Consider the following 22,779-nt stretch of genomic DNA (forward strand, 5'->3'; position numbering starts at 1 on the left):
TTCCTTAAATCAAATTTCCCTGAAATTTGCTTCAGCTGCGAATTTTCAAACCTACTTTTATGGATTCGGAATGGATTTGGAAGCAGGAAGAGACCATTCTATAAGAAAGAGGGTTTCAGTATTAACCGAGGCACCTGGACAGGTCAGACCCCCTTCATGGCTGGTTTCCAGACAACCTCTGGCATTTTAACTCCAAATTAATATCGACGGAAGGAAACATATCCAGCACTGCCCCTAGTTCAGCAGATCATTATTGTTCACTCATGTCTTTTAAGGTGGTACAACATTGCTTGGGGTCATACACAGTGAGGAACATCACAGCTGTCTCCCTCCCACCTCTCTCCGTCCCAAATAACACATGGACAATAAAACACATATGTTGGAGGGTTTACAAAAAACTGACAGGCTCCTTATTTTTTTGAACTGTATAAACTCCTCTTTCAATGAGCTTGAATGATTTCCCAGTTATAACGTCAGTCAAACAGTGCTTTCATATTTTATAATGTACCCTGTACTGAAGGTTGCTTATCCTCTGTTCCTTGTGTTTATATGGTTCATGTTAGTTTCAGAGCAGTTGTAAATTTGAAACAGATCGAGTGTGCAGCTATCGTGCAAACCAGGGCTCAGGAGGTCATTATGGTCTTGTGTTCTGACCATTGCTTGTTAGGAATGCAACAAACCCTGTGATGATTTAATCAGGACCATCGCTCAGTCCCTGTGGGACTGGTCAGGTCAGCACGTTAACTGTTATCATTTCTTACTTCATCCACTTCTCACCAGCTTTCCTGGTTAGCCTCCATCAACTCTATGTGAGATAATCGCAACATATACAAGGTACTAGAGATGCACTTCTGCAGGGTTATTCAATGTATTTTCCTGTTTATATGTGTCAAATGCTAACTCATAGGCATCTGCACTTTAGTCACTGAACTGAAAATGATATTATAATAACCGAGATAGAGTGTGATCCATTTACCAATGGATATCAGAGAAGGAAGTTTCTCCTCTTTCCTTGCTAACAAATCCCCCAAATGAAATTGATCATTCACATCATGATTATTGCTGTGTTTGTCTACAAAATACACACCCACTACACTTTACAGTAAATCTTTTGACACATATCGACGACGTGATAAGGCACTATATCAAATGCAAGGATAATTATTTATTATACGAATCGGTTAGCACACATTGCATTTTGGAAGTAAAATAAAACTAGCAAAACGAGATGAAACAGGAGCTACATCTTTATTTAATGAACACTTAGCAGAGAGCAAAGGTGTGTAATTGAAGCTCTGAGGTATGGATATTGTAATAGGTTCAAGATCGCAGGATGCTGGCTGAAGCTAGACTTATCTTGTGCAGCTGAATATTATTCATCTATTCTTCATCTTCAGACTCAAAGACTTATAAAAAGGTCACTAATGATTTAAGAATGCAATGCCGTTACACTGTCATATTGAACTGTGATGCATGCAGCAATTTTAGCAAGTGTCTGTGGGTATCTACTGTAAAAACTAATGGTCATTGTGTAATAAATACAGGCTATTAAAGTGTTTTTCCAGTACTCCCTGCTACCATTATCCGATTAGTCAAGGCTATAAAATTTATTGCCTGTGGAATAATGGCAAGTCCTGTAGTTTACACATTCCAGGCAAAAGCAGCTGATACTGGATAGAAAGTTACAAAAGGAAAAAAATCCTAATTTGCAAATAGCGTACGAGGAAAAATATCGATACCGATTAATGCTTCATTAAAATCCTTTATTTGGCAAATTAAGCAGTGATATGGACGTAATTCTCTTTATATAGTATTAAAGGAGGTGTCCTCGACATCATTTTCTATGACAAAAAAAAAGCCTGGAGTAAACCTTGTGCTGTACTGACCTTTGAAATAAAATGGATTTCATGCAGAGCAGGCTTGTAGCTGGCAAGCATTGTGAAACAGCACAGATATGGCAGCTTCACGGTTGCTATGGGCTGTTACAGTACATCATTTTGCATAAAATGCTTGAGCTGGCGCTTTTCTCTTTCATTGCCTGCATAATGTCAAGCTGAGAAAAACAAGGTGTGCACCTGCTAAGTAATGGCTTTATTTGAGAGGAAGATATTTCTAGCTTCAGTGCCTGAATTTACAATTTTGGCAAGCAGGAAATTACCTCGAACTTCAAAAACTGTTGATGCGAAAGAGTTTTTGCTTTCTGCTCATCATAGAATTCTTCTTTTACTGTAAATGATCAAATCCACAGTGCAGCCAGATTTTAGAAGGTTTGGGAGTTTGTGGGGGTGGTGGCGGCTTTACAAGAATTTGAAGCCAAAGTATTTTTAATTCCCAAAGAAAACATACTATATATTCTACAGCCAAGTGAAACAAAATAACCTTGAGTCTCTCAATCCTTCTGTCTATCTGTCTCTATTTCTTTCTTTCTCTTATTGTTTCTTCTCGTTATCTGTTCCTCTCTCAGTATCAATACAATCTAAATTCAGGTATCGTTCACATCAGGAGGATGTCACAGGCTCACCCCAATTCTGCATAGCTGTTGTGGAGATGTGCGATTATAATGAGAGAAATCTCAATTAGAGACTGATTAAGTCAAGGATGCCATTGTAATGTTGACCGGAATTTCATCTCGCTTGCCACTGCCCCGACACTGTAGTAAGGTTAAACAGTGACTTCACTGCCAGTTCATCGTTAATAATAATAATCCTTGCATTTGATATAGCGTTTTTCGTGTCTTCTAGACATCTCAAAGTGCTTCACAAAATATACTGTAAAATGAATTGACTGTATATTTGTGGGTGAAATGCGGCAGCCAATTGCGCACAACAGTGTCCCACAAACAGTCATGAATTGAAGTGACCAATTTATTGTTGTTTTTTTTTCTTGAGGGATTATTATCAGGCATGTGGAGTAAGGAAATTTGCCCAATGTTTTGTTCTGCTGGGAACCGAACCCAGGCCTCTTGCTTGCGAGGTGAGCGCTCTAACCACTGAGCTACAGGACTCCATCAGTTGCACAAAAATCACCACAACATCTCAGTGCATGAAGGGAACTGATTGAATCCTCCCCAACATCACATCACAGTCCAGAGTTTACTTCACGTCTGTTTTTCCGAGGAAGATACAAGATAAACCTGAAAATGTAAGTGCCTCCTGCTTTTGGAGGTTGTTTTGTGTAAAAAAAACGTACTTTTGGAGTTGAGTAAATACAATAATTTGTTGGATTCTTTTTAATCCTCAGTGTCTTGTGGGAAAATAAATTCCATATAATCTATCTTCAGAACTTCTGCTTTATCATTTTGTTTCCTACCCGCACCATCCCATTCTAATCCACCAATGCTGCACTTATCACACCACATAAAGTACCGAAAGTAAGGCAGTCAAAATGCAAACTGCAACCCATGCTTTTAAATAAAGACATAAATTACATTTTAAAATAGCTGCCGTTGCTTCTAAGCCCAGCTTGCCTCTTGACTTCCCTTCTGCCATGTTAATTGAGGATTAGTTCCATATGGTATTTATGCTACAAACAGATTCTTCTTGTAGAACTGGAGCTCAGAAGCTTGTCTGAAAGCAAGCATGTTTATTCACAGTCAAGCACCTCTGCCTAGTTTTCCACTCAGGGAAAAACAATCCACCTGGCATAGACTAGCTGCTATCTAAGTAAAGGAAAGTTGACCATCAAACGTATAAGGAAAGCCCTAATGAGAAGGATGTCTTTGCATTCTGTGCTGTAACATATGGTGATCTTCTGTGCTGTAAGTTTCTATGTTCTCTTCAAGATGGGTTTTGTACAGAACAATCCATTACAACAGCCCATTGGAAGTGAGTTTGGTGACAGTGGCAATCCTGATAGTCTGATTGTACTAGCCTCTGATGCTTAGAATTTGCAGTGAATCCCCCTCTGACTGCTTCAAAGTCATGTTCAATTTGGCAGCTGTTCATGGAAGAAGAACACCAGAATGTATCAGGCAATGTTGTAGTAGCACAATGCATTTGGATGACACGTTCTACTCACTGATATACTGCAGGCAATCACTGAACGTGTGGGCTTTGGGTTGTTCCAAATCTCTGGCAGTTTAGAAATAAACTCAAGCATTTATCCTGTACTTTTAATTGGATTGCTGCCAAGCACAGATCCGTTTCTGTTCCAAACACAGTTCAACGAGGGTTAATCCAACGTGACAGGGAAAAAGCATCCAAGCGTTGCTTGGGTTATCACTCGTAATTAATGGTTGAACTTTTTAAGAGACGTAAGTTGTGTATTTTGGAAATCATTTTATAGAAGTGTATTTCGGAACAGTACAAAATGTACAGCCATTGCATTATCCTATCAGCAATAGAATATATTTGGTAAGGATTTGGCAGGCGGTCCACATTTATGGGTGGCCTGAGGATGGCTGGGAGAATGTGCCAGACTTTGCTGAGGTTAGTGGGGGTGGAGAAAGAACATGATAGTAAGGGCTGGTTAGCCCTTTTTTGTGCTTTATTTATTTCAATTGGATTGGAGCTAACTGTCTTTTTGGCTTAGTATTCCAATTTATGTGGGGAATAAGTGGGGAAGTGGCCTGTTTTTTGTCAGCTTGCCAGGAATGAAGACCGAATCCTGAAAATATTCTCTGATTCAGTCTCAACAAGTACATGTGTTTTTTTCTTTTGGACTGAGCTATCTTCCACAGATAACTGACTCATGTTGAGTGGTTAGAGAGATGATTCCAATCTAAATACATCAACTGCTTTTGGTTTGTTATCCCTTAGTGTCCACACCCTTCATTCATCTTACAGTGAAATGGCGTGACTATCTCCTCTGAGGCTGAAATTCCACCTAGTTTTAACAAAATTGTGCATTCACTTCATGGTTGTTTATGGGACATTGTTGTATGTAAATTGGTTGCCACTTTTGCCCACAACCACACAGTTTTGTGATGGTTTACAGTATATACACAGTCCTATAGAGCGCTTTGGGACATTCTCTTGACATGAAAGGTGCTATACCTAATGTAAGTTTATTCTTTATTAGTCTTAGCCCTTCAGACCATTTTGTCTTTACATTCAAAAGGCAGCCTTAATTTGAGAGAAGTTTGCTGCAGAAAACTAGCTTCTAGAGAGAAAGGAGCGGAGCTGGGACTTGACGACTCATTCCAGGACTTGGAGATATACTGTAAAGTGAATTGACTGTATATTTGTGGGCATAATGTAGCAGCCAATTAACCCTGCAGTGTCCCACAAACAGTCATGGATTGAGTGACCAAACTATTATTGTTTTTTTTGAGGGATTATTATCCCCAGAAAAGCGATTTGCCTATCGACTAACAACCAGGTTCCTGCTGAGCGGAGGGAGCGGACGGGCTGATAGGGGGTCAGAAGGTCACAGAGGTAGGGTGTGGCGAGACCAATGAGCGCTTTGTAAGTGAGGACCAGGATTTTGAACTGGATCCTCTGAAGGATAGGGAGCCAATGGAGTCGGTCGAAAATGGGGGAGATGGGGTCACGGAATTTGGTCCGGGAGAGGACATGGGCTGCAGAGTTCTGGATTATCTGCTGTCTGTGGAGGGAGGAGTTGGGAAGAAAAGACAGTTGAGGGTCGAACAAGACACCTAGGTTCCTGACTGGCTGGTGAGTTGTAATGTGCAGCCATGGAGGTTGATGTTGCCAGTGCCTGAGGTGCAGAGGCGCTGGTGCGAGCCAATCAGGAGGGCCTCAGTCTTGTTCACATTCAACTGAAGGAAATTTGCCTTCATCCAGGACTTGATATCCGACAGGCAGTCTGTCAGGTCCTGGAGTTGAAGGTAGAGGCAGAAAGATAGAGTTAGATGCTATCCGTATCCATATGGAAGTTGACCCCATGTCTGCGGACAATGCCACCAAGGGGGAGCATGTAGATATTAAAGAGGAGAGGGCCAAGGACAGAGCCCTGGGGGATGCCAGACTTGACAGTGCGGGGGCTAGAGGAAAAACCATTAGATCCAAATTTGCTCTACGTCGCCCGACCCACTCGCTCCACCATTGGCGGGAGAGCCTTCAGCCACTCTGCTGCCAACCTCTGCAACTCCATCCCCCAAACACTCTGCTCTGCCCCCTCCTTAGCCTCCTTCAAGTCCCGCCTCAAAACCATCCTCTTCAACCATGCCATTGGTCACCCCCCTTCCCCTCCCCTCCCTTCTTCCCCCTGACCCCAGCTCAGGTCTGAAATGCTCTACACTGTCCAGCGCCTTGGGACGTCCTCCCGACATGAAAGGCGCTATACAAATGTAATCTTGTTGTTGTTCTAAACTAAGCCTGAATTTAAGAATTTTCCGCAATACTGCTCTGCTTAAATTTTCAGACAATGGTCTTAAGAACAAAAACATGAAAAATCTTGGACCTCAAATGACCTATTTCAAAAACAGATAGAATAAGTCTGGTTTGAGAATAAGAGTGGGGTTTTGTTGGAAAAATCGCTCAGTACATACTACTACTCACGAGGAAGCAGAGGAAATGACTGCCAAGGTAACACCACATGGTAAACACCCTCACAGTAACTTTTTTAGTGAAAGCAGCATTATGAAAGGCTTCTATGAAGAGAAATTGTGGAGCTGAATGACAGAAATAAAAGTTAATAAGAAGCCTTGTATCTGTCATGTGACTTAAATTAAAATGATATGAAGAATACTTTTATTTGGAAATGGGTTTAGATGTTTAATTGATGTTGAAAAATTGATGTTTGGATTGATTACAAGATAGTCGTATCAAACAAGGGTTCAGATGGTGCCGTAGGATGTGAAAGCAAAGCTCGAACAGTTTATACTCATTATCTGAGCCCCATGGGAGATAATAGCCTTGAAATCACTCCCACATGCCTAGCTTGTTAGAGTGTAGACTTGCGTTTATATGAATAGTGTTTGACATAATAGTTACCAACAGCCAGACCACCATACACCGTGTAGCTGATATGCAATGACGTGCACATTAAAGGATTATTGTAATACATTCTTACCTCTAATTTTCTTCTCTTCTGAATAGAGTTGTTCATGTTGATATCTGGTACCACGGCTACAGGAAGTCTTCCATTCCCAAGTGACTGATACTCCAATAGCATACACGCTCTAGGCTTATGAACAGGGGGTTCATAAGCCTAGAGCGTGTATGCTATTGGAGTATCAGGAGGAATCTGCACGATCACTGCACTTTAACAGGAATTGTTGTACAGTGTTTTGAGACATTTCAATGTTATAGATGGTGTATCAAATATAGATATCATTATTTATTATTATAAATTTTTGATAGTACAAAATTTTGGATAATTCTTGCGTTCAGAAAATCTAGAAGCTGGTTTTCCACTNAAAAAAATCCTGGGAAAACAAGCTTCCAAATTAAAACTGCGCAACTTTAACTTGTAAGACAACAATCTTAAGACTGAAATCAACATAAATTTCAGTCCTCAGGAGTGGAACCCTTGAAGATTGTTTTGCCCTCTTTAGCCTGGTTAAACTGATACTTGAAGTAGGACTCCAATCACCGGAGTCCAATGATGCTCTTCTGTCCTCTATGCTGAGCAGAGGACAGAATGTTTAGTCATTTAGTGTAGTGTTTAGTGTAATGTTTAGTCAAACATTACACACAGAATCATCTTTTCAATCATAGATTGATTTTCTAAACATAACCATATCTGATTACTTCTAGAGAATGACTGGATCATCAAAAAGTACATAGACAGAAGGAAGAGAAAAAAAACAAGAAAGGAAAATAGAAAGAGACAGACAGACATTTAGCTAATGGTATGAATTCAACTGATTGTAAATGTTTTTGGTAACTTTGCAGTAAATAGTTAACAAACTCAACATAAATGAACAGAGATACAGTATAACCAAGAACAAATTTTAAGAACAATTTTACTAAGGGTGTTGCCTGGCAAGAATGCTACTGGCAAAAAGCTGATTGTATTGCATCATCTTACTTCCTCCTTCCAAATACAACACAGCAGGGTTTATGCAAACAAAACTATAAAGAGTCAATTAAAAACAAGCAGAGAAATAAATTGGGTACATGTTCATAGTGATTGATATGGGAAAGGTCATTTAAAATGCAAAGCGGAGAGGAGAAGGCATTCAAAGCTAATAAGGAATCCTAAGCTTAATTTATCTGAATAGAATCATATAGCATCTGAACCAACCTCTTGGAATTGGGGGTTGGGGGAGTCACCGAGAAGACCAGGAACGGTGCCTTAAGATAACATTTCCAAATACTGTAATCCACAGTTAGGCCACAATTGCATTATTGTAGACAGCTTTAGACATTCCATCATTTGAAGGATATGAAAGCAATAGGAAAGGTACAGCAAAGATTTACTGGGGCAGTTATGAAAGAGATTTGAGAAGTTAGGACTGTTTTCACAAGAGCTGAGAAGGTTAAGGGATAACCTTATTAAGGTTCACAAGCTTTTGAAGGGTCATGACAGGAAAAATCTGTGGTTGGTGGGCCAATAACAAGAGTGCACAAACTTAAGATAACTGCAATAAGAATTAAAGGGCAGGTTACAAAACAAATATAATAAAAATTCATATGATATAGTGCCGTGGCAGGTTTCACGGAAACCAATTGGACTTGGTACCATATGCTATCATTGCATGCAAAATAGCTCTTTTACAGCCCATGTTGTTTGTGGGCACTATCCCACATTGAGACTTGAACTCACACTATCTAAGATGACACTCCAATGCAGTGCTGGGGGTGAGTTGCATTGTTGGAGGTGCAGCCCTACAGATGAAATGTTAAACATGGCACTGTTCCAAAAGAGTTTCTCCCGGTGTCTTGGCCAACAATCCCCCAAATAAAACTGGTCACTCATTTCATGACAGTTTGTGAGATATTGCTGTACAATTAGACAGCTACATTCACCTACAAACACACAGTCACTCCATTTCACGGTAAAATCCTGTGAAGTGCTTTTGGATATCCTCCCAACGTGAAAAGCGTTACACCAAATGCAAGGATTATTATTATTATAAATCCTCTCATCTACAGTGATAGTAATATTCTTTGCATTTGATATAGCAAATTATATTAAAGAAGACTATTTAACAGTTGTATCAACTTTCTCTGAAAACTAAAGGTAAATATTTTATTCTTGCAATAGAAGCATAGAAATTTACAATTAGTAGGAAACCCATTGTGTTAGTGTTTACTCCTCTAATGAAGCCGTCCATCCTAATCCTAAATCCCTGCTCTTTCCTATATCTTCTAATACCCTTCCTCCACATGTACTTTCCAAATTCCCATTCAAATGCCCCAGTTAACTGTGCTCCAACAGCCACCCCTGCTGAGGTATTCCACAATCTGACAAACCTCTGGGGGGGGGGGAGGGGGGGGAGAATATCCTCCTAACTTGTCTTTTCACGCTCCTAATTCTTTCACAAGAAACCAATCAACTTCCCATGGCATAATAATGTATTGTGACAAGGTGTCCTCTAGTTTTAAAAGTAAAATTTGATTTTTAAGGGCTGTGTGTCACCTTAACTGTTATGTTTGGAACATTTACATCAGACAAGCTTGGGAAAGTCTAGAATGTTTCCAACAGTGACAGCACTATCTTTTTTTTGATAACACCAGGCAGTATAGGTGATGTTGACATTCAGGGATAACAACACTGCATTGTGCTATTTGCTAACACAGTTTCCTTGCTTCAAGCAAGAATTCTTAATTGTTCAGTTGGTTGCCAAGACCATAAAAACAAGGATGCTTCACAGTACTTATATTGTTGGATCAGAATGCATCCCAGAGGCTAAAAAGCTTTAACAAGCACAGCTATGTTAGACTACAGAGTAAGGTAATATCCTCATAGCTGAGACAAATGGTCTGAAGACTGGTTTAACGTGTTAGGGTTAATCTGTTTGATCTCTACAAAAAAGTCTGCCCATTGAAGTTGCCAGTTTTAGAAACAGTTCCAAAGACCAAGGGAGGACTTTTGTCACATTTGTTATGAACAGGAGAAAGAATTTCACCTCAAATGCCCTTTCACATGATGATTGATTCATCCAGCTACTTTGTGAGGTTTATTACTGAGTGCTCACTTTTCAAACTGATACTTTATGATTAGAACTTTGGATAAGGGTAAAATTTGGATAAAATTTATGTTGAAGGTTACTGTCTTTCTCCTTGGTTCCTGGTTTGGTTCTCTTTAGTTATTGCAGAAGACTTCATAAAATAATAAAAATAATAATAATCCTTGCATTTGATATATCCCATATCGCATCAAAGAGATGTCTCAAAGCACTTCACATGATTTACTGTAAAAGTGGTGTGACTCTGTATTTTTGTTGGCAAATGTTGGAGTGAAAATGCAAGATTTCATAACAGATTTGATAATTATCACAACGAGTCAAAGAAAATCACATTTTTCATTCTATTGTTTCTCAGTTGTACTACCCCAACAACTGGTGGCTTTAGGTACAATTCCACAGGAACTGCAGCTCTCCCATAGCTGGTCAAACTGGCCATTCTTCATGTTCGAGCCCATCCAATTCAATTCACTTTACAGCATATTCTGTGAAGTGCTTTGAGACGTCTAGAAGACGTGAAAAGCGCTATATCAAATGCAAGAATTATTATTATTACTATTCTGTGAAGCACTTTGAAACATCTCAACCTTATCAGGCGCTCTATCAAATGCAAGAATTATTATTATTATCTAGTGAATGCTCACCCTTCAGTACATTATCAAATGCAGGCAGCATACATCTGTAGAACCCTGTCTGGTTTGGATACCCTTAAGTATGGTAGGTTTCCACAAGTGGCAGACCCTTGAGTGAGGAAACAAAAAGTACCTTACCAAATAGCCATTGTCTGTGTTTGACCATAGGGCGATTCATATTCAAGTGCAAACCTGAACTTACAAGCATGCTTTCCATCAGCGTTACTGCATAGCATTTGTGGAACATGAGCCCTTCTGATTTTTATCATCTCAGACCAGGGGCGCTGAGATTAATTGTAGCACTCCTATCACTGTCCCTCAGCATAGAAAGAAATTGGGTCTAGGTGAAAGGTAACATTAGTGAGGTGAAAATTATGTTTCTTCTAAGACTGTAGGCCAGGAAATTTCATCTAGTTAATCTGTAAAACCATTTTGGATGGAAATTTAACATTGCACAGAATTATGGAAAATTATTGAATGTAGTCTTAAATTGGAAGTCGGGTTTGCTCAGTTCTTATAAGGAACCGGTTTCCAAATTTAGATTGAATTGAATGATTTTCCACATTCCTGCATGATGTTACATTTTAAGATGAAAAGATCTCATAGGCTAAGACTATTTGGAGTTTCAGGCTATTTGTGTGATTCGTTTATTCTAAGGATGGGGGTAGGGTTAATATTTTTCCAGCATTTATTGCTTATGCCTAGATATGTAAGAAACATTCCAATTTTTACCTCAATATTTCAAAACCTGCTGTTGAACTCACCATGTGTTTCACTCCCTACTGTGAATGTAAGGCACACATAATCAGACATATTTGTATTTTTTGCCATAATCCCAATATTCAGTGATTCCCTATGCTTAATGGGAATATTGATGAAGGCCCAGATGCCGGCAGGAAAAAACAGCAAACCCCATTAATCTATTGAGTTTTTCTTTGCTAACCTCGGTTAACATTGTTGAACTTCCTTCGGTGTACAGCATGAGTTACTAGTTAGAACTGACACCAAGAAGGCTGCTCTCAATTTCTCTCCCCTCTTTAGGCTGACAGATAGAACAAGGGAAACCAGAAGAAAGAAGAAGCAGCAAGGTTGTAAGACAAAAGAAACAGCAAAACAAACGATAAGAAAAGGAACGGCAGCAACATAAAAAGAGAGTAAACCAAAGCAGTGAGATTGAAGTCAGGAAGTAATGGCAGTTCGAAAGAGTAGAGAAATGAAGTAAGGTTACAGCGATGAAATAGGCGGCAAGAATAAAAACACACCACACAAAGAGACAGAAAGTGAAAATCAAAGCTAAGAGAGGAGTAAAGAGAGAAGCAAAGAAACCGAGGAATGTGCTCACTATTCAAGGAAGACTGGAACATTTCAAAAAAAGAACTACAACAGCAGCTTGCACATATACAGCACCTTTCACAGAGTTAAATGTCTCAAAATGTCTCACAGGTAAGACAAGTTCCTGGAAATTAAAAGGAATTCAAGGCTATTAAATGATGAGATAGATTTGTTGAAGTTTATTTGAGGTTAGATCGGTGTCCCAGAACATAGATGGACTGAACATCTATTCCTGTCTTAAAACTGTTATTTTGTTGTTGTGTTACCCTGCATCATGTATTCCCACAACCAGACTTTCCTATTCAAAGAAACATCTGAATTTGTCAGGTTGCTCCAGAAGTGGTTTACAAACCTATACTTTTGGCTGTATCTATATAAACTTCAGTTTGTGCTGAATTAATTGATCTCAGCGAAGGTAGTAATTAATAATAATAATAATATTAATAATCCTTGCATTTGATATAATGTGTATCACGTCTTCGAGATGTCTCAAAGTGCTTCACAGAATATACTGTAAAGTGAATTGACTAATTGGACTTGAACTTGAGTTAAAGAAGGGAATATTGCTCTCCGGATCACTGTCCGGTGACTTGAAGGGACACATGTGTGGATGTAGTGGATGACAGGATCAAGCTGTAGAACCCTTCAAGGTTGAATTGTCTGTTGACATTCACTAACAAGGATTTATATGAAAATGTGTGTTTATAATGTAAAATTATTTTTTAATGTGCATAGTTTGGGACTGTGTGAAAGATGGATTGCAGAAATAATCCAATCTGCGGTATGTTGCAGATGCTTTCATTTCAATCCACAGTACTGATAAACCCAGGAATTCTCATTTGAATACATAGCATTGGTGACATTTAATTTGTGTGTGTTGTGTTAAAATAGTTGCTAGCAGGTGTTCTAGATTTTGTGCTGGAATAATGACTTACTATAATGCTTTTGGGGAAAGGGATATTACCCACATCACAAGATCACAAGATTGGTTTGGATGAGCAAGGCCCTTCAGCCCATCGGATCTCACCCTTCTAGAATACTCACCTTACCATTCTTCCATCACAGCATCAAGCTTTGTTTGAGTCCATTCCTTGGGGCATTAAAATTAATAATAATAGTCCTTGCATTTTAATATAGCACCTTATCATGTCTTTGAGACATCTCAAAGTACTTCACAGAATATACTGTAAAATGAATTGACTGTATATTTTGTGGGCGAAACGCAGCAGCCAATTGCGCACAGCAGTGTCCCACAAACAGTCGTGAATTTAATGACCAAATTAAATAAATAAATAGATAAATAACAAAGTCTCTTTCTGAACAATATTTCTGTCTGTGAAACGAGGATAACCACAAATACACTAAAAAGTGCCGCTTGCATAACACTTGATTTGATCAAGGTTTTGGGCGGCAACCTCTGTATGTTGCACTTCAATCATCTTCCCACAATTCAGTAACGTAATGAACAATTGTTCTATCAAAAAAAAAGCCTCCAAAATCTATCACATCAAGAAGCGTGGGAAAGAGCTGAGCAACATTTGTTCCATAACTAGAATTCAGTGTAGTTGCCTAACTGGAAATGTAAAGGTGGTAATTTGAGCCGTTATTCACAAAGTGCCTCAGGAGCGATACAATGCAAAATTAAGGTCAGAGCTTCCCATCGCAAGATCATAAGATTGGTTTGGATGAAGAAGGCCTGTCGGCCCATCTGATTTCCTCCTTCCAGAATATCTACCCTACTGTCTTCTCACCACTGTGTCAAGCTCTTTTAAAATAAGTCCCCATGTCCTAGCCTCAGCCTGTTCCAGTTGTCAATTACCTCTAGATAAAGGAAAACTTCCTGGTGTCTGAAATTACCCCTTACAACTCTAAACCTATGTTTTCTTCTTCAACTGTCATGGTGCATCTTTCACCACAGTGACACAAAAGACTAACCCCCCCCCCCATCTCCTACGCTGATAAATACTTGTACCCCTCAGCGGCCTGCAAGCTACTCTCCTGCTTATTCAACTAAATTGAACGTGCTCGAGCTAAAGAAGGAAGTAGATCAAAACACCTTTAAAAAGGAGATAAAAGAAAGGTTATTTGTAGAAATAATCCATTTGCAATAATAATAATCCTTACATTTGATACAGCGCCTTATCACATCTTTGAGACATCTCAAAATGCTTCACAGGATGTACTGTAAAGTGTAGTGACTGTGTGTTTTGTAGGCGAAACGCGGTAGCCAATTGAGCACAGCAGGTTCCCACAAACAATTGTAGATTGAGTGACCAAATTATTATTATTTTATATATATTTTTTAAAATGGCCGACTTTCTGAACACCATTGACATCAGGAGCGGGGGTAGGGGTGGAGGAGGGGTGTTGAGATGGCGATACTGACTGATTTGCAGAGGTATGTACTGAGGGCAGAGCCTGCTGTATATTTCCCCCACTCCCTTTCTAATTTTCTCTCCTCCACTTCTGAAGGCACTGATTCATGCTGGGGTGTGGTTCCACAAACAAACCTAGTCTTGAAGGGCCAAATAGCTTTGTTCTGTGCGGTAACATTCTGCAGTTCTTTGCCCAAGTAACCAGAGCAAGTCGACCAGCTATTGAGGGTTTTATTAATCCTTTTTCCTTTCTGCCAAGAGATGGCTCAGAGGCATTTATCACCTTCTGGTGCCTTGCAGCCACCATGATTCATGTGTGGGCCGTCACAATGAGTTTCGACAAGCTATTGTGCATATAACAACAATAACAACTTGGATTTATATAGCACCCTCCCGTTGGACGGCGTCTCAGAGCGCTTCACAGTAATGGATCCCGGGACCTAGCCAGGGGGAGGGGGAGGAAGGTGATCAAAGGCGCGGGCGAAGAGAAAGGTCTTCAGCGGAGACCTGAAAATAGGAAGAGAGGGCGTGAGGCGAAGGAAGTGAGGAAGGGAGTTCCAGAGCCTCGGGACATAGTGGCTGAAGGCACGGCCGCGAGGGTGGAGCAGAGGACTCAGGGGATGAGAAGGAGGCCAGACCCGGAGGAACAAAGGCAAACAGGTACTGTTTTGAGGAGAGAGGAGGTCAGAGAGGTAGAGGGGTGCAGAGGAGTGCAGGGATTTGAATAGGTGGAGCAGGTGAGAGCCGTGAGATTTTAGATGTTGATGAGGGTCAAAGAGTATGGCTTCCGTCGTGTCAACGTTCAGCTGAAGGAAATTTGCGCTCATCCAGCCCCTGAGATCTGACAGGCAGGCTGACAGAACATCAGGGGACTGTGGGTCGCAAAGAGATGTGGAAAAAATAGAGTTGGGTGTCGTCCGCATACATGTGGAAGTGTACCCCATGTCTGCGGATGATATCCCCAAGAGGGAGCATGTAGATCAGAAAGAGGAGGGGACCAAGGATGGATGCGGGGGGCTACCCCGCAGATAACCGGGTGAGAGCGGGAGGAGAAACCGTTTGTGTAGATGTCCAGCTGGCGGTTTGTGAGGTAGGAATCAAACCAGGCGAGTGCGATCCCACTGAGGTGGATGACGGAGGAAAGGTTGGTGGAGGAGGATGGCGTGATCGACTGTGTCGAATGCCACGGAGAGGTCCAGGAGGACAAGGAAGCAGAGCAAGCCCTGGTCACAGATAGAGAGGATGTCGTTTGTGACTTTCACAAGCGCAGTCTCTGTACTGTGGGTGGAAGCCGGATTGGAGGAATTCGAATAGGGAATGGAGGAGAGGTTTGTGCGAAGTTGATTGGCAACAACGTGTTCTAGGACTTTTGTGAGGAAGGGCAGGTTAGAAATGGGGCGGTAGTGGCCGGGGTTTGAGGAATCTAGGGAAGGTTTTTTGAGGAGGGTGGTGATGACAGCAGTTTTGAGGGGGACAGAGACTGATCTGGAGGAGAGGAACTGGTTGATGACATCAGCCATTAGTGGGCAGAGGAGGGGTAGCTGGGTGACCAGCAAATTGGTGGGAAGGGGGTCGAGGCAGCAGGTGGTGGGTTTCATGGAGGTGATGGTGAGTGAGAGGCAAGAGGGTGAGATGGAGAGGAAGGAATGTGGGATGGGGGTGGTGGTAGGAGCAGATGATGGGGAGGGTGAGGGGGACAGAGAGGGCGTGGTGTTGGGTGACAAGAGGCAGGTGGATGAGTGAATTTGAGATGAAAAGAAGTCCATGACCTCCTCGCACTTGGCATTTGATGTGAAGATTGAGGAGGCCTGAAGGAGGGCAGGGAGGAGGTAGTGGGTGGTGTAAAAAAGGATTTTAGGGTTGTGTTTAGCCTCCAAGATGATGTTGGAGTAGAAGGCCGTTTTTGCGCTTGTCAAAGACGGCGGGAGCATATATGGTGGTGGACAGTTAATATCACAGCTGGGATCGATCCTATCTATCCTCACTCAATACTCGCACATTTGGGTGGTACCTTTGCTGACAAAAAACACTGGAGTATCTCAAGCTACACGTGTATGACTTTTTTCTATTTAGAAATATAATAACCTCATTCCAGGTTTTAGTTTCTGTAAGTTCAAAACAAAATTCACATTAGAAACTAATGGCCAACATGTAAAATGGTCAGTGCATTAGACATGCATTAGACATGCAGGCAAAAACCTGCTGATTTTTATAGTGCTAAATATGGCCGATTTGGGGGCCATTGGGTGACCACAAGCCTCACTGTGCAAATGCAAAACAGGAAAGAATGTTTGTGGCAATCTGATGATCCAGATTCCTTTTTACTGAAATGGACAATTATAGATGAAATAGAGCCATAGAAATTTATGCCCATTGTGTCTGTCCCTGCTCCTTTCAGAGACATTTGCCTGCCCTTTCCCCATGCCTCTGTAAGCAATTCCTCTCATTCCCTTTTGAAAGCTAATATGAAATCTGTCTCAACCACCAGCAGATGTTATACTGAAGTCCCATCTACCTGTTCAGGTGAATGTTAATGAGCCAGGCTGACTGGTCTGACATCAAAAGTACCCTGGAGTATTGAGGACACCCAAAGCGCAGGAACCTGACTATTGAGACCACCACCACAACAACAACAACAACAAGATTCCATTTATAAAACGCCTTTCACGTCAGGAGGACGTCCCAAGGCGCTGCACAGTTGGGTCATGATTGACTCAATTCTGACATTCTGTTGCCAAGCAAGTTACCTTGGAACCAGCTCAGCTCCAAGGAGACCCTGCTTACCTCACTTCCAAGGAGAATAGCCACTAGTTGATCATTTGATATCTGACAAGCATAGGTTTGATCCCTCACTGGGTGGATAGCAGGTACCAAAAACTCCATGTGAGCTTCTTGGTGAATAACACAGCTCAGCATGAAATGTATGAGAGCATTGCCACCAATGATCACATCTTGGACACACATTCCTCCCCACTGAGCAATGGTTCCACCAGTGTGGAGCTGGATCAGCAGCTGCTTACCTCTCTGCAAACTGATCAAGATGGTTACCAAGCCCTGGATGTATGAGCATATGTTCATGAACCGAAACTCCAGGTAATGCCTTCCAACAGCTGCCACCCTAAGCCTCAGAAATTTCTCATCAGCTATTCAACAGACAGCTGTCTTCAGTGTGGAGGAAGGAGATTTTCACCCACAATGTCTGGAAAGGCACTTTCCCATTGTTGTAAATAGAAAAATAGATAATAACAATATCTGGTTGACATATGGTAAGTTAGGTTTACTTGCATTGGCCAGTGCACCAAAAATCAATCAATTAATAATTAAACAGCAGTTTCATATGATAATGTTTTATCTTGTGTTTTGGTAAAGTCATTTTAATATCTTATTTCAAGATCTGTTTATTGTGCGCTGATAAAATTTAAATGCAAATTATGAGGCCATTTTATGAGCATTGTATCCTGCCCTGAAGCATCTTTATATTCTAATAATAAATTAGAGAAAAACGCAAGGGCATTCCTTGCCTTACCCTGCCCCACCATTAGGCTTTCAGCCTTTCTGCCCCCACTCTCCCGAACTCCAGCCCGGAGTCTCTCCAACTTGGTCCCTCCCTCACCTCTTCCGTTGTCCATCTTAAAACCTACCACTTTGACCACATTTTCGATCATCTTTCCCCTCCTCACCCCCCTTGGCTCCGACACCTAGCTTTGATGCCAAGCCAGAACTGCTAAGCATCTTGGAACGCCCTCTCAACATGAAAGGCACCATATAAGTGCAAATTTGCATTGTTTTATATTGTAAACTCTGAGTGCTGATCAGTTTTGAACAGTGTGTGAGTTTTCAGCTCACTCACCGTATCCCGGAAAGAATCTTACAGTATGTAACCTAATTAAAAAGTATGCTAGCTTTAGTAATGTAATATTAATTCTAAGTTACTAAGAAGTGAATGACCAGTTTTGTCTGAAGTATTGTTGGCCAAGAAGACACTGGGAAAAATCCCTTCTCTTTTCAAATAGTGCCATGGGATCTTTATTGGCTACCTGAACAGACAGACTGGACTTCAGTCTAATAATAATAATAAGAATCCTTGCACTTGATATAGTGCTTTATCAAGTCTTTGAGATGCCTCAAAGCGCTTCACAGAATATACTGTAAAGTGAATTGACTGTTTTGTGGGCGAAATGCACCAGCCAAAGGATAATGCAATGCTGGAGTGTCGACCTAAACTCTGAGCTCAAAGGAATACAAAGGAAGGCACATTTAAGCAGTTCATTGCTGCCTTTTAAAGAGAAAAGCATTAAAAATACAGTTTTTAACCCTTTTACACTTAATTAAGGTTTGATTTCATCCACCGACTCCTTATTGTGGAATCCTGTAGCTCAGTGGTTAGGGCACTCGCTTTGCAAGTGAGAGACCTCAGTTCAATTCCAGGCAGGGCGAAACCTTGGGCAAGTTTCCTTACTCCACATGCCTAATAATAATTCCACCAAAACCAAAAACAATAATAAATTGGTCATTTTCAATCTACAACTGTTTGTGGGACATTGCTGTGCGCAATTGGCTGCCGCGTTCGCCCACAAATATACAGTCAATTCACTTTACAGTGTGTTCTGTGCAGCGCTTTGGGACGTCCTCCCGACATGAAAAGCGCTATATCAAATGCAAGGATTATTATTATTATATTCAGTATCATAACTGTGATGAATACCTGAAATAACACACGTTAAGTAATGGAATGTCACATACAGAAATGCCAGTCCTCCGAGATATTAATGATTAGTTTACTTGACTGTAAGTATTCCGAGGTGTTTGCATAATTTTACATCCTAATTCTTGAATTTTATCAGTGGGTAAAATAAACTAAAGAAAGGTTATAGCCTGGATCACTGAGATCATTACTGCTTTCCTAAAATATATATGTGGGTCAGGAATTAGTTTTTCACAGTGATGTAGCTCTTAAATTATGCAATGCATACTATACTAAAATAGGACTTTTGGCCACTGACAACACATTGACAATGCTTATTCTCTCTCTGCCTCTATCTCCTTCCCTCTGGTTTAAAATTTACTTTCGGCCTGCCACACACAGCCCCTTGACGCCCATAGAAAGCGGTATGTGTGCAAGTTCTTGAAATATGATGGAAAGAAAAGGCTTCAAAGATGATCCTTTTCTGTGATCTAATGGGAAGTGTTTCCCTTTGCTTTCGGCAGGAGGTTTTCAATCTGTCCATTGTATTTAGTGGCCGAGTAGTGTTACAGGCTTATATCAATGTAGGGCCACAGCTGTGGACTTTTTAGAAAACACTTCGCTCTCCACTGGCAATGACTGTGAATTTAATGAGAGCACCTGCTGCCCTTGCGCCCAGATAATTCATACCATGCCACATGTACTAAAAGAATTTTCAGAGCAGCCCTGTCCTTCAGTAATAAATTACCAGTCCATTATACAGCCTAAAGGGTCTGTGATTCATGTAACATTACACTTCAGCTAAACAGTATTGACAGTGCCCATACAGGTATTTAAGTAGTCTGGGCTGTTAGAAGAGAAGCAGATTATTAAATAAATCGTGGATAGCAGTTGTCAAGCTTGATGTTGACAGCAGTTGGGTCTTTGTCCTTGACCCAGCCATCAAAGGCACACAGCTCTCCGAGTTTAGGTCCTGCAGCAGATGAACATCTCACGCTGTAAACAAGCAGAATACAGAAGCAACGGCTCCACACAGACAACAGTCCAGTGGCCAAATTGCTGCAACAGTGCTAGTCCAGCTAGATACTTGATACTAATAACTGGCCACTTCTGATCCGCAGGCAAACATGAAATAATTAGAATATTGACATCACTCATTCTTTCAACTTGCATTTTATTGAGTTTCTATTGCTGGAAACTGTAGGTCATTTGTAACACATTATGCAAATGTAAAAACTAATCTGTTGCATAATACATTAGTGTTCCATTTCCTTGTGTTAAGTAATTTATCTAGCAGTAGATGGCACATAAGGAACTCTCAAAGCTGATGTTGATTAAGCCTTCATTAAACCACACTGAAGCAGGGATCCGGGGATACTTTTCAGGACAAAATTAACTTTAGAATAATTTTGCTTTCATTAAATTTTTTTTTAAAAATGTGCTCAGGCTCTGCTGATGATAGTGCTGTTTATTTTAAGTAATGCCCTTGCTAGTTTCAGGTCGATATAAGATGTATATAGACATAGAGAGATTCAAGCAACCAATAAACCTACTTATAATAATAATATAATAATAATCCTTGCATTTGATATAGCGCTTTTCACGTCGGGAGGACGTCCCAAAGCGCTTCACAGAACACACTGTAAAGTGAATTGACTGTATATTTGTGGGCGAACGCGGCAGCCAATTGCGCACAGCAATGTCCCACAAACAGTCGTAGATAGAAAATGACCAATTTATTATTGTTTTTGGTTTTGGAGGGATTATTATTAGGCTCTGTGTGGAGTAAGGAAACTTGCCCAAGGTTTCGCCCTCTGCCTGGAATTGAACTCAGGTCTCTCGCTTGTAAAGCGAGTGCTCTAACTACTGAGCTACAGGACTCCACTTGTGTTTCAACCGATTTAGATGGAAGACTGTAAGCGAATAAATTAATGTAGCATAATGCAAAGACAATAAATTAAATCAGTTCAAAAGGGAATAACATGGTATTTGTAGATTGTATTATTGTTATACAGTCTTGTCAGTGAACATATAGACTAAAGAGCAATGCAATAGCTGAGGGCTTTAATCAGCACGAGAATGCCTTTTTAAGTGTAGTACCTTGGACATTAGAGCCAAAGATGGCTTGAAGACGTGATAAGGCACTGTATCAAATGCAAGGATTATTATTATTGTAGACATTATAGGAATTGGCTGCCATGATTTGCCCACAAAATATACAGTCAATTCACATTACAGTATATTCTGTGAAGCGCTTGGAGGTGTCTCTAAGACATGATAAGGCGCTATATCAAATGCAAGGATTATTGTTGTTATTAGCTGATAGTTGTTTTATACCTTTGTTATACCTAGCCTGCTGGAATGAGGGAGCACATTGAATAATGGGCCTTCGTTCATGCTGCCCCAACTGTATACTGCTCAAACATAAATGAGCATTCTGGCTCTCTTCAAGTCTTTTGGCTACTCCTGTTATGGTTATCTTAGACCCCAGCATCTGTGGATGTTAAGATTTGAGCTTCCATGATTAGTTATGTACAAACAGCAGTTCCAAAGCCTGCCAAGGTTGTGGCATTATGGCTCACAATGGATTAGGAATGTTGTGTGAGCCCTGTGTCTTACACTCAAGCCAAGGAAATATTGTTACAGTATTGTATGGTTCTTGAAGAACGATATGTTCCATATGGCCACCCCTTTTATACCGATGTTCCTGTCGCAATTTATAAATTAACATAGCCTGTTGTCTAGACTGTAGCATTTCATAAACATGCATACATTATTTTCTCATAATCCTAAATACTTGCAAGCATTTTGTTCAAAGATCCTCTTTCCACCCACAGTGATGTATCAGTCTTGATGGGGTTTGTTATTGAATTTTGGCAATAAGCAGTATATACAAGAGTCACTGTTTAGTACCGATAAATATTTGATGTGGAAAAAGACACAGATTGCATTGCACGATATTATGAAAGCAATCCTACATGTTGGGTAAACATTTTTCTGTTTGGTTGTAAGCACTGTGGGATAAGACCTCTCTGAATGGGACGACACGTCACAGAATGCTTTATTCACAGTGGATAACTTTTGCTGTTGTTTGATTCACCTCCTAATGGCTATCTAATGTACAGTGTGCGGAAAATAATAATAATTTGATATTAGTACCTTTCATCAAACTTGGCAGCTACATATACACAACAATGTCCCACAAACAGCCAAGAAGTGAATGATTAATTTTATCTGGAAGACTGTTGAACAATAGGAGAAACTCCCTTCCCCTTTCGAATAGTGCCGTTAGATCTTTAACATCCACATGACCAGGAAGATAGGATCTCGATTTAATGTCTCATCTGAAGATAGACACGTATGATCTTGCAACACTGCATTGGAACGTCAGCCTTGACTGCCTAGACAGTAAAAGGTCCCAACTTGGGGTTTGAACCTGCAACCTTCTAACTCAGAGGCAAGAGTGCTACCAACTGAGCCAGGATGACACCCAGCCATTACTAGGTGAATCCAAATCATTTCTCGCCAGTGAAACTTCGGGTAGTAAAATTTCAGCTATTTTGTACCCAGTGGAAATTTTTTTTACAGACCCCAGAAGATGAGATCCCATTTTCATGTGTCCTACAGTATTAACAACACTGCCAGCCATTACATTGTTAAGTAGGGTGGAATTTGAGAAATAGGCTATTCTTGGCTGTCCATAAAATTCCCCACAACAGC

Source organism: Callorhinchus milii, unplaced genomic scaffold, assembly GCF_018977255.1.
Source record: "Callorhinchus milii isolate IMCB2004 unplaced genomic scaffold, IMCB_Cmil_1.0 Scaffold1, whole genome shotgun sequence".
NCBI classification, from domain to species: domain Eukaryota; kingdom Metazoa; phylum Chordata; class Chondrichthyes; order Chimaeriformes; family Callorhinchidae; genus Callorhinchus; species Callorhinchus milii.